This window comes from Microcaecilia unicolor, chromosome 1 (genome assembly GCF_901765095.1).
Source record: "Microcaecilia unicolor chromosome 1, aMicUni1.1, whole genome shotgun sequence".
Lineage (NCBI taxonomy): Eukaryota > Metazoa > Chordata > Amphibia > Gymnophiona > Siphonopidae > Microcaecilia > Microcaecilia unicolor.
In genome coordinates this window covers 385,538,566-385,551,428 of record NC_044031.1, presented here as the reverse complement: position 1 = coordinate 385,551,428, position 12,863 = coordinate 385,538,566, and the positions used below count along the sequence as shown (strand labels likewise).

Below are 12,863 nucleotides of genomic sequence, written 5' to 3'. Positions count from 1 at the left end.
AAACTGCAAGAAAGCATCAGTTGCCGACATCAGGGTTACAGAACCAGAAACTCACTTTACTTACCCTAAATGTACAATGTGAGATAAGGCATGAAAGTATTGCTGAAAAAAATGTATACGTAGTCCAAAGGTCAAAGTCCAATAAAAACCACGCTAATATTAAAAGCATAAAAAAGCTACAACTTGTGCCGTAACAACCAAGGAATTCCAAAAGTATTAAAAAATAAGAAGTATGAGAAAATATATTCAGAACACCGAGTAGATATAAAAAAATATATATGCAATACTGAGCAAATATAAAACAAGATGACGTCACTAGCTCATAGTAAAGACAAAGCTATTTATGTTGCCATCTAAAATAAAGAACAGAGAAAAGATAGTATTAATAAGATCCTGATGACATTATTTTTCTCCGAGGACAAGCAGGCTGGACATCATCACACATGGGTCGTCGTCCGCGATGGCCCAGGAGCTCCGGAATTTTAAAGAAAAATTTTTAAAGCTTCTAGAAGCAGCGCGACCGGTGTGGGGACAATGCACAGCGCATGCGCAAGTGACTTGACGCCCGCGTGCTTCCCTCAGTTTCCTTTTTTCCGCTTCTTGGAGGGGTTGTTTTTCTGCCGCTCCTCATGTTTTTGTGGCCCAGCAGATGTTTTTTCGTCGCGTTTACGCGCTCTGGTTGTGGCTTTTTGCTACCTTTTTTCTCCTCATTCAAACTTAAAAAAAAAAGAGAACCTTATTTTTCTTTGTTTTTCCCTCCCGTTTTTAAGTTTCCTTTCTCCTCCGGTCGCGGCCGTCTTTAGACCGCCCAGTTGCATGGCTTTTCGACCGATCCTCACGCCTGGTGTCTCCAGTGCCTCGGGCCTGACCATTTGCCAGCTTTGTGTAAGCTTTGCAAATTAATGAAAAAGAGGACCCAGGTAGCTCGAGAGGCTCAGCGTGAGAAGATTTTTCCAGATCGGTCTGGTCCTTCGACATCGGCGTCGAGATAAGCAGCATCGAGAGTCCAGGTAATGGCTGCTGAAAGACCTATTACAGCTGGGAGCAGCGAGGCATCGAGCGGGTCTCCACCCGTCTCCAGGCCTACTGCTATGCAGGTCCCCCGGGACCGCCCTGAGTCGGACTTGGCCCCGCGGAGGCGTGAGGATTCCACGTCGTCATCGGTACTGAGGAGTGTCGATGACGGGTGTCGGGCGAAGGCTAAGAAGCATTGCCATTGATCTCCTTTCCGTCACAGTACTGAGAGCTCTAGGGAGCCGAGGGAGTCTGCACCCGAGAAGTGTCGGCGCCGGGAGGATCGCTCGCCTTCCATTCAGGAGGTGCCGACGCGTCTGTTGTCTGGCAGCCAGGTACCGGCTCTCGAACCTCATCTGATTCTACCACCAACTCCCGTACCGATCCCACAGTTTGTTCCGATGGCATCCCTCGATGAGTGTCTCCGGGCCATGCTTCCAGGTCTTCTGGAGGGGATGATGTGTCCTTCTGCCTCAGTACTGCAGGTGCTTGCGCCTCTGGTACCTACTGCTGAGATGGCATCTGCCCCATCTCCTGCGCGGAGGTCCCCGCCCTCGGTACTGCTTGCGGTGCCTGAGCCGGTTGCCACCTGGGTGGACTGTCGTTCGACATCGGTGGAGGAAGCTTCACCGGAGTCCAGGCAAGGGTCCACATCTCGACGCCCTTCACGAGGACATTGATCCTCGAGGTCGAGGCAGGATCGGGTTCGGGCTGCTCTTCGAGAGCTATTGTCCGACACCGAACAGGAGCACTCATGGAGTGAGGAAGAAGACCCTAGATATTTTTCGGAGGAAGATTTTCAGGGGCTTCCATCTGATCCCACTCCGCCTATTGAGGTTAGACAATCTCCACCTGAGTGTCTCTCCTTTTCACCTTTTGTACGGGAAATGTCTAGGGACATTCCTTTTCCCATGGAGGCTGTGGATGAGCCCAGGGCTGAGATGTTCGAGGTCCTGGATTATCCTTCTCCGCCAAAAGAGGTTGCAATGGCCCCCCTGCACAATACACTCAGGGAAGTGATGTTGCGGAATTGGTCTTGCCCTCTATCTAATTCAGTTGTCAACAAGAAGTCCGAGTCCCAGTACAAAGTCTATGGTGAGCCTGTGATGGTGAAGGCCCAACTTCCTCACGATTCCATGGTGGTGGACTCTGCTCTCAGAAGATGCAAGAGTACTAGGGACTATGCTTCGGCGCCCTCAGGCAGAGAGTCTAGGACCTTGGATTTTTTTGGGAGGCGTATGTATCAGGCCGGAATGCTCGCGGCCAAGATTCAAACCAGCTGTACACCAGCATCCAATTACGGAACTCGATAAAGCAACTGTCCAGTTTGGTTGAAGCTCTTCCTCCTGAGCTTGCCGAACCTTTTCACCATGTGGTCAGGCAGCAGAAGGCGTGTTGCAAATTCCTGGCCAGGGGAGCTTTTGATTCTTTTGATGCTGCATCCAGGGCGGCTGCTCAAGGTATCGTGATGCGCAGACTCTCCTGGCTGCATGTCTCGGACCTGGATCAGAAGACCCAGCACCGTATGGCGGATGTTCCTTGCCGGGGGGACAATCTTTTTGGAGAGAAGGTTGAGGATATGGTTTATTCCCTCAAAAAGCACCATGATGCTATGGACTCTCTCGCCCACCAGACGCCTTCTGCTACTACCTCTTCCTCTAGGAGGTTTTTTGGAGGGAGGAGGAGTGCTCCCTATTCCTCTAATAGGCGTAGGTACACTCCTGCTTCTTGACAGCCTGTTCAGGCTCGCCCCCAGCAGGCCCGCTCTCGTCAGCGGCGTGCGCCTCAGACCCCTCCGGCTCCCCAGCAAAAGCAAGGGACGAGCTTTTGACTGGCTCCAGAGCAGCATAGCCGACATCAAAGTGTCTGTACCGGACGATTTTCCTGTCGGAGGGAGGCTTATATTTTTTCACCAAAGGTGACCTCTCATAACCTCCGACAGGTGGGTTCTACAAATAGTCCTGTCCGGATACGCCGTTAATCTGAAATCAAGGCCTCCAAATTGTCCTCCGGGAGCTCAATCTTTTAGTTCCCGCCACAAGCAGAGGAACTCTCCGCCCTTCTCAGCGCCAATGCGGTCGAGCCTCTTCCACCCGGGCAAGAAGGGCTGGGATTCTATTCGAGGTACTTCCTTGTAGAAAAGAAAACAGGGGGGATGCGTCCCATCCTAGACCTAAGGGCCCTGAACAAATATCTGGTCCGAGAAAAGTTCAGGATGCTTTCCCTGGGCACCCTTCTTCCCATGATTCAGGAAAACGATTGGTATGCTCTCTGGACTTAAAGGACGCCTACACTCACATTTCGGTGCTCCCCGCTCACAGGCAGTACCTTCAATTTCGTCTGGGAACTCAGCACTTTCAGTACTGCGTGCTGCCCTTTGGTCTCGCCTCTGCACCCAGAGTCTTCACAAAGTGCTTGGCAGTGGTTGCAGCATCGCTACGCAGACTGGGAGTATGTGTGTTCCCCTATCTCGACGATTGGCTGGTGAAGAGCACCTCGAAGGCAGGAGCTCTACGATCATGCAGATTACTATTCAATTCCTCGAACTACTGGGGTTTGTCATAAACTATCCCAAGTCTCACCTGGTTCCCGTACAGAAATTGGAATTCATAGGAGCTCTGTTGAACACACAGATGTCTCGAGCTTATCTTCCCCAGGCACGGGCGGACAACCTCCTAGCTCTCGTGTCCTCAGCTCGAGCATCCCAACAGATCACAGCTCGGCAGATGTTGAGACTTCTGGGCATATGGCCTCAACAGTTCATGTGACACCCATGGCACGTCTACACATGAGATCGGCTCAGTGGACCCTAGCTTCCCAGTGGTGTCAAGCTGCGGGGGATCTAGAGGATGTCATCCATCTTTCCACCGAATTTTGCAATTCCCTCCACTGGTGGACCATTTCCTCCAATCTGACCTTGGGACGCCCATTCCAAATTCCTCAGCCGCAAAAGGTGCTGACGACGGATGCATCCCTCCTGTGGTGGGGAGCTAATGTGGATGGTCTCCACACTCAAGGAGCTTGGTCCTTCCAGGAAATGCATCTCCAGATCAACCTCTTGGAATTGCGAGCGATCTGGAATGCTCTAAAGACTTTCAGAGATCGGCTGTGCAACCAAGTTATCTTCATTCAGACAGACAATCAGGTTGCAATGTATTACACTATCAAGTAGGGGGCACCGGATCTCGCCCTCTGTGTCAGGAAGCCGTCAGGATGTGGCTTTGGGCGTGCCTGCACAGCATGCTTCTCCAGGCTACGTATCTGGCAGGCGAAAACAACAGTCTGGCCGACAGGTTGAGCAGGATAATGCAACCTCACGAGTGGTCACTCAACATGGACGTTGTCTGCAAGATCTTCCAAGTGTGGGGCACCCCCTCGGTGGATCTTTTTGCCACTCAGGAGAATCACAAGGTCCCTCGATTCTGTTCCAGGCTCCAGGCCCACGACAGACTAGCGTCAGATGCCTTTCTTCTTCATTGGGGGATAGTTGTCCTGTATGCGTATCCTCCCATACCTTTAGTAGGGAAGACTCTGCTGAAACTCAGGCAAGACCGCGGAACCATGATTCTGATTGCACCTTTCTGGCCCTGTCAGATCTGGTTCCTTCTTTTTCTGGACTTGTCCTCTGAAGAACCGTGGAGATTGGACTGTTTTCCGACACTCATCACTCAGAACGAGGGGTCGCTTCTACATCCCAATCTCCAGTCTCTGGCTCTCACGGCCTGGATGTTGAGAGCTTAGAAGTTGCCTCTTTAGGCCTCTCGGAGGGTGTCTCCCGAGTCTTGCTTGCTTCCAGGAAAGATTCCATGAAAAAGTTATTCTTTTACATGGAGGAGGTTTGCCGTCTGGTGTGACAGCAAGGCCTTAGATCTTTTTTCTTGTCCTACATGGACCCTACTTGAATACCTTCTACACTTATCAGAGTCTGGTCTTAAGACTAACTCAGTAAGGGTCCATTTTAGTGCAATCAGTGCTTATCACCATGTAGAAAGTCATCCTATCTCTGGACAGCCTTTAGTTCGCTTCATGAGAGGTTTGCTTTTGTCAAAGCCCCCTGTCAAACCTCCACCAGTGTCATGGGATCTCAATGTCATTCTCACCCAGCTGATGAAAGCTCCTTTTGAGCCACTGAATTACTGCCATCTGAAGTACTTGACATGGAAGGTCATTTTTTTGGTGGCTGTTACTTCAGCTCGTAGAGTCAGTGAGCTCCAAGCCCTGGTAGTTCATGCTCCCTACATTAAATTTCATCATAACAGGGTAGTTCTCCGCACTCATCCTAAGTTCTTGCCGAAGGTGGTGTCTGAGTTCTATCTGAGATGTAACAAAGAGAGGGAACCAAGTACAGAAAAAGAGACCAAGCACAAAAAAACAGCAGAAAGGGCCTTTAAAAACGAAAGGGAACACAATTTTTTCATTTAAAAAAATCCTTTAATAGTGAATTTTGATTGAAGAAAGACCCGACACTGGCCGTGTTTCGGTGCTACCGCACCTGCGTCAGGGGTCACACCAATGACAAAGGAGGATTCAATAGACCATTTTCAAAAGGATGATGCTTTCCAAAATTCTGTGTGATATATTCCTGGGTCTTTGAGTTGTACCTAGTATCTCAGATGAACTAGGTGCCATTTCCAATTCTGACCAGATCAGCAGCCACCAGCCTTTCTTCAATCAAAATTCACTATTAAAGAATTTTTTTAAATGAAAAAATTGTGTTCCCTTTCGTTTTTAAAGGCCCTTTGTGCTGTTTTTTTGTGCTTGGAGTTCTATCTGAACCAGTCAATTGACTTGCCAACATTTTTTCCCCGTCCACATACCCGCCCTGGTGAGGACAAGTTGCATACCTTGGACTGTAAGAGAGCATTGGCCTTTTACGTGGAGCGGACGAAGGCCTACAGACAGTCCGCCCAGTTGTTTGTTTCTTTTGATCCCAACAGGATGGGGGTTGCCATTGGAAAACGCACAATCTCCAGTTGGCTAGCAGATTGCATTTCCTTCACTTACGCCCAAGCAGGGTTGACTTTGGAGGGCCATGTCACGGCTCATAATGTCAGAGCCACGGCTGCGTCAGTGGCTCATCTGAAGTCAGCTTCTATTGAAGAGATTTGCAAGGCTGCGACGTGGTCATCAGTCCACACATTCTCATCTCACTACTGCCTACAACAGGATACCCGACGCGACAGTCGGTTTGGGCAGTCGGTGTTGCAGAATCTGTTTGGGGTTTAGAATCCAACTCCACCCTCCTAGACCCATTTCTGTTCTGTTCCAGGCTGCACTCTCACTTCGTTGTGTTTGTTTTTAGGTCAATTTCAGTTATGTCCTCGCCGTTGCGAGGCCCAATTGACCATTGTTCATTGTTTTGAGTGAGCCTGGGTGCTAGGGGTACCCCATACGTGATGATGTCCTGCCTGCTTGTCTTCGGAGAAAATGAAGATACTTACCTGTAGCAGGTATTCTCCGAGGACAGCAGGCTGGACATCATCACAACCCTCCCTCCTCCCCTTTGGTGGTGTTCTCTTCTTCTTGCTTGTTATATAACTGAAGGAAGTGCGCGGGTGGGAAGTCACTCGCGCATGCGTGGTGCATTGTCCCCGTGCTCCTCGCGCTGCTTCTAGAAGTTTTAAAAAAAGTTTTCTTTAAAATTCCGGAGATCCTGGGCCATCGCGGACGACGACCCATGCATGATGATGTCCAGCCTGCTGTCCTCGGAGAATAGCTGCTACAGGTAAGTATCTTCATTATATCCATAAATAAGGGCTAAGATACAGACAGGTACTCTAAATGTACCGAAATGAACATGAAAAGATGTCAAACAGCTATAATGATAAGTCTTTCATTTTGCAAACTTGTAGTTACAGAGAAGAGAACAGATAAGTCAGTAATACTACACATCGTGAAGTGAAAAATTACTCTATTAATTACCAAAATATATGCCGATGGTGAATTGGTGCCACCATCTAGATAAAAACTGAAAAAAGGAAGGACTCACCTTAAACGGCACGCGTGTACCAAGACATAAGACTGTCGCTGGAAAAAACAGTTGGACACAGTGGCACCGTAATATATATGTAAGTTAAAGGTCAAGGTTGAGTGACAAAATGTGCCAAAATTAAAATCAAAAAGTACATATGAAAGTGCATACAAAACCATAAAATACTGTTTAAAAAAAAAAACCTACAACCTTCACCTTAGCAGCAAAAACAGTCTGTGTTGAAATACAAAACAGAATATATACAATGTCAAATGTAAATGAGATGGCATCATAAACTCGTCATTACTTCAAAAGTAGAAAATGTAAATAAACGTCTGTTACTCTTCTTCTCATATACAGATTGGTGCACCGAATGAACTGAAATAAACAAGATAAGTCACTCACACAAAATACAAAGCTAAACAGGCAGCTATAATGAGGATCAGTCTCTCATTTTGTAAAATAAACGTTCTGGCACAAATAAGTCACTAATATTCCACATCACAGGGCAGTTACTCTGTCAATAACAAAGGATAAATATGTGATTAATGAATTGATCATATCTTTTTCTGTTCAGTAAATTGTACAGTATCTTGCAGGGGTCAATCTCTGCGGCATGAATAGGACATTAAACCAATAGATATCAATAAGTAATTTGTGATTGTGAGCCATGGACACAAGATAGATGGGTATAGTCTCTTTCAGATGGATGTAAAATCCTCCATATACCCAGGAGGTCCAGGATGTAACATATCTGTAGGGATTCAATATTTTCTTTCTGGGATTATGGGATCTGTCAATAGCTGGATCCCAGACAGCATTAAAATCTCCACCTAGGATGATAGGTATATCCCCAAACTGCAACAGGCAGGGGAGATTGGTCCATGATCCAGAAGGTGGCGCTCCCATGGTGAGGCACGGCCATTGCACTCAGGCTGTGCTGACCCCTGCGATTTCCCCACATGCGGGAAACTTGACTTTATAATTTCTGGTGGCAACAGTATTGCAACTTCTCCCTTCTTCACCTTTGCCTCTGTGGCTATGTAGTCCCCCACCCACCAGGTTATTTATTTATTTGTAGCATTTGTATCCCACATTTTCCCACCTATTTGCAGGCTCAATGTGGCTTACATTATGCCATGATGGCGATCGCCACTTCCGGGTACAGGATTTCAAATGGTATTACATTTAGGTGCATGCATACTTGGTAAAGAAGAGTATATTGTGGTATTGCATACAAATGGTTTTGCATTAAGGTGCATACATACATGGTACAGAAGAATGCATTATGGCATTGCATAGAGGTTTCTAAGTGATCAAGTGAATTTTAACATAAGTTAGGTCATCGACTATAGAGATGTCATTTTCAGCTTAGGGAATAGATTGGTAGTGCGTATCGTATAGCTTTCTTTAATAGCATTGAGGTTAAACAGTCAAGCGGCAAGAGTTCGGTTTTGTCTAGTTCGTATAAAGTCTAATTATTTTGTATATAGGATGGAACGTTGTGGTAAGCCTTCTTGAGCTTCCCATGTTCAAACGATGACAGATGAGTCTCCTGTAGGAAGAACAAAATACCAACCAAAATGAAAGGAAAAAACCCAACGTAAAAAGCATCCAAAGGTGAAGTAGGGTGAAATAAAACACTTCCAGCAGATATATTTAAAAAAATGCACTTTTATTGACAAAGCGCCATTAACAAAAGGACCAGACGTGGGGTTGTGTTTCAGCAGAGAGCTGCCTGCTTCAGGGGTCACATGCTCTAAACCCAAACAAAACAATAGGTTTTAAAATTAGAACAAATACAAATAAATCTCCAATAAATTTGAAATTAAATCGAATACAAGTAAATCTTCCAATATCTATATAAATAAATCCCACCTTGAACGTTCTGAAGCTCCCTCCAACTGTGGCAGTGAAGTCCTGAACTGCTGTAGTCCTCCTGGCTATTCGGACTACTACCGCCCTCAGCCACGCCCCATCTGCGACCTACGCCACGCCACGCCCCAACTGGACATAAAAAGCACCATGAACGTTCTGAACCACACTCTGAGGCTTCAAAAGTTCGTATGTTCGAAGCTCTGTAACCACCTTTAAGCACAGTACATCTGTGCGCCGCCATGATCTGAACGAGCGTCACAGCTGCAACACACACGGATGAGCGTCACACCAATAGGAATACAACAAGGGAGGAGCGTCTGAGGCGAAGGCGTCAGTCGCCGTTGCCACGCAACGGAATGCAATCACGCGTCATGCACCTATCAAACAACTCAAACAAAAGAAGGGGCGGACCTACGGCTCACTCAATACGTGCGCCTCCACCGTTGCCATGCACCTATCAAACAACTCAAAGAAAAGAAGGGGTGGACCTAACACGCGAATGGCTCACTCAATACGTGCGCCTCCATCGTTGCCAAGCAACGGAATGCAACGACGGATGATGGACCTATCACAGCCAACTGCTACACAACAAAGGAGGAGCATTAAACGCAAAAGGGGTCACTCCTTCTCTTGGTAACACGAGCCCAACAACGCTGGAAAAACAACATTGCTTTCCTTTACTTTCTTGGAATAAAGGTAACGCAAACTTACTTTTCAAAAATATATTCCTGTTTTCTGTGTCCGCAATTCCCCCTCTGCTATGCCGGAACATTATTTTCTCTGTCCGCAATTCACCCTCTACTTCTTGCTGCTTTCTGTGTCCGCAATTCCCCCTCTGCTATGCCGGGACCCAGAATAAAGCGTCCTCCGAACGAAAATACTGCTTTCCTCTGCTTCTACTCATCTACACGGACTTACTTTTCAAAAATTAAAACAACGTATTACCAACTTCTTGATCTTTTCTCTGACCGCAATTCCCCCTCTGCTTCACCCTCTTGCTGCTTTCTGTGTCCGCAAATCAGAATAAAGCGTCAAACAAACAAATATACTGCTTTCCTCTGCTTCTACTCATCTGCACTCATTCCCGGTATTTCACCCACCATTTTCATAATACGTTTCACCGTCTACTAATCATTGCACTGGTAAAATGCCCACCGACAACAACAAACGAACCTTTACCTGCTCATTTGCTTGCACGCCTCTACCCTCATTTATTTCTGTTTCTACACCTTTGCTGCTTCGCTGTAATTTCCTGCACCATTACTTTCAACCCTGTTATAGGCAGCCATTTTGAGCACCACTACCAGTATTGAAACAAATGGATGTCTGCTAAAGTATACATCTGTTAACAATAATAACGTTACTAAACATTCTCCGAGGACAAGCAGGCTGCTTGTTCTCACTGATGGGTGACGTCCACGGCAGCCCCTCCAATCGGAAACTTCACTAGCAAAGTCGTTTGCTAGTCCTCGCGCGCCCGCGCGCACCGCGCATGCGCGGCCGTCTTCCCGCCCGAAACCGGCTCGAGCCGGCCAGTCTTCTTTTGTCCGCACTCGGTACGGTCGTTTTTTCGCCGTGTCGAGCCCCGGGAAGTCGACCTCGCGCGTCCAAAGTTTTTTTTGAGCGTGTTTTTTCTTCGGAAAAGCTTTTTCTAGTGCGGGAAGTGCTCCGGAAACCCTCCCCGGGTTTCGTGTCAATCCTCCCCGTATTTCCAGCTTTTTGCCCCGATAAGTTTTCTTTCGTCGTCGGGGTAGGCCTCTTTCGGCCTCGGTCGAGATTTTTCTCCCTCTAAATTTTGGTGCTTCAATTTTCGCCATTTCGGCTTTTGATTTCGCCGGCGTGATTTTTCCGCCCATGACATCGAAGCCTTCCAGCGGCTTCAAGAAGTGCACCCAGTGCGCCCGGGTTATCTCGCTCACTGATCGACACTCGTCGTGTCTTCAGTGTCTGGGGGCTGAGCACCGCACTCAGAACTGCAGTCTGTGTTCCCTGCTTCAAAGGCGGACTCAGGTAGCGAGACTAGCCCAGTGGAACGTGTTGTTCTCGGGCTCTTCGTCGGCATCGGCACCGGGATCTTCGAGTGCATCGACGTCGTCAGCGTCCAGACCATCTTCCTCGGCCGCCCTTGCATCGAGTGCATCGAGGCATCGGGCCTCTGCATCGGCGCCGAGACATCGGATAGCTGCATCGACGTCGGTGGTACCGGGACCTCGTCTCCTGATGTCGTCGGACGGTGGTGCATCGAGTGGAGTGCAGGTGAGGGCTGTCCATTCCCCTGCTGGTGGCGGTGAGCCCTCGGGTGGGTCTCCTCCTACCCTGAGGGCTCCTGCGGTACAGCCCCCCCGAGATCGACCCTCTTCGGTCTCGGCCCCGAGGAAGCGACGGATGGATTCTACGTCCTCCTCGTCGGTGCCGGGGAGCTCCGGTGACATGCTTCGGAAGAAATCGAAGAAGCATCGACACCGGTCTCCTCCCCGTGTTGGCACCGAGAGCTCTGGGTCGCCGAGGGATTCGGCACCCAGCAGGCATCGGCACCGAGAGGACCGCTCACCCTCTGTTCAAGAGGTGTCGATGCGCTCCACTCTGGACAGCCCGGAACAGCTTCCTCGCCCGGAACAGGTTCTGACGTCGACGCCTGCATCGACCTCTCAGCCTTTTTCTGCAGCCACTCTGAACGAGAGCCTCCGGGCCGTTCTCCCAGAGATTCTGGGAGAGCTGTTGCGCCCTACCTCTCCGGTACCGGCGGTGCTTGCGCCTCCGGTACCGTCGAGCGTGGCGCCGGCTGGCCCATCGCCCAGGTTGAGGTCCCCGACGTCGGTACCGCGTGCGGTGCCGACCACGGCCACCTCCCAGGAAGGCTCCCCGACTACGTCGGCGGAGGGAGCTTCGCCGATGCGGGCGAGGGAGTCTTCCTCTCGACGCCCCCGTCGTGGACGTGGTTCCACTGAGTCGAGCAGGGCGAGGTTGCAGACACAGGTTCGGGAACTTGTGTCTGACACCGAGGGTGAGGCCTCGTGGGAGGAAGAGGAAGACCCCAGATATTTCTCTGATGAGGAGTCTGAGGGTCTTCCGTCTGATCCCACTCCCTCTCCTGAAAGGCAGCTTTCTCCTCCTGAGAGCCTGTCTTTCGCTTCCTTTGTCCGGGAGATGTCTACGGCCATCCCCTTCCCGGTGGTTGTGGAGGACGAGCCCAGGGCTGAAATGTTTGAGCTCCTGGACTATCCTTCTCCACCTAAGGAAGCGTCCACTGTTCCCTTGCACCATGTCCTAAAAAAGACATTGCTTGCAAACTGGACAAAACCCTTAACTAATCCCCACATTCCCAAGAAGATCGAGTCCCAGTACCGGATCCATGGGGACCCAGAGCTGATGCGCACTCAGTTGCCTCATGACTCTGGAGTTGTGGATTTGGCCCTAAAGAAGGCTAAGAGTTCTAGGGAACATGCTTCGGCGCCCCCGGGCAAGGACGCTAGAACCTTAGACTCCTTTGGGAGGAAGGCCTACCATTCCTCTATGCTCGTGTCCAAGATCCAGTCTTACCAGCTCTACACGAGCATACACATGCGGAACAATGTGCGGCAGTTGGCGGGCTTGGTTGATGCTCTTCCCCCCGAGCAAGCCAAGCCTTTTCAGGAGGTGGTCAGGCAGCTGAAGGCGTGCAGAAAATTCCTGGCCAGAGGAGTTTATGACACTTTTGATGTTGCGTCCAGGGCCGCTGCTCAAGGTGTGGTGATGCGCAGGCTCTCATGGCTGCGTGCCGCCGACCTGGAGAATAGACTCCAGCAGCGGATTGCGGACTCGCCTTGCCGTGCGGACAATATTTTTGGCGAAAAAGTTGAACAGGTGGTAGAGTCTCTCCACCAGCGGGACACCGCATTCGACAAATTCGCCCGCCGGCAGCCTTCAGCCTCTACCTCTACAGGTAGAAGATTTTTCGGGGGAAGGAAGACTGTTCCCTACTCTTCTGGCAAGCGTAGGTACAACCCTCCTTCCCGACAGC

The 12,863-nt window shown here is 49.4% G+C and overlaps 1 long non-coding RNA gene and 1 other non-coding gene across 2 annotated transcripts in view; both read left to right on the top strand.

Annotated features, from left to right (window-relative positions):
* The window catches only part of LOC115474888, a 204,102-nt gene that overhangs the window by 118,745 nt on the left and 72,494 nt on the right, over positions 1 to 12,863 (top strand). The gene's annotated exons all lie outside the window — the stretch shown is intronic.
* Positions 7,841 to 8,004, top strand: LOC115460778. Its single transcript, XR_003940570.1, has one exon. It is a non-coding gene; the product is annotated as a U1 spliceosomal RNA (small nuclear RNA).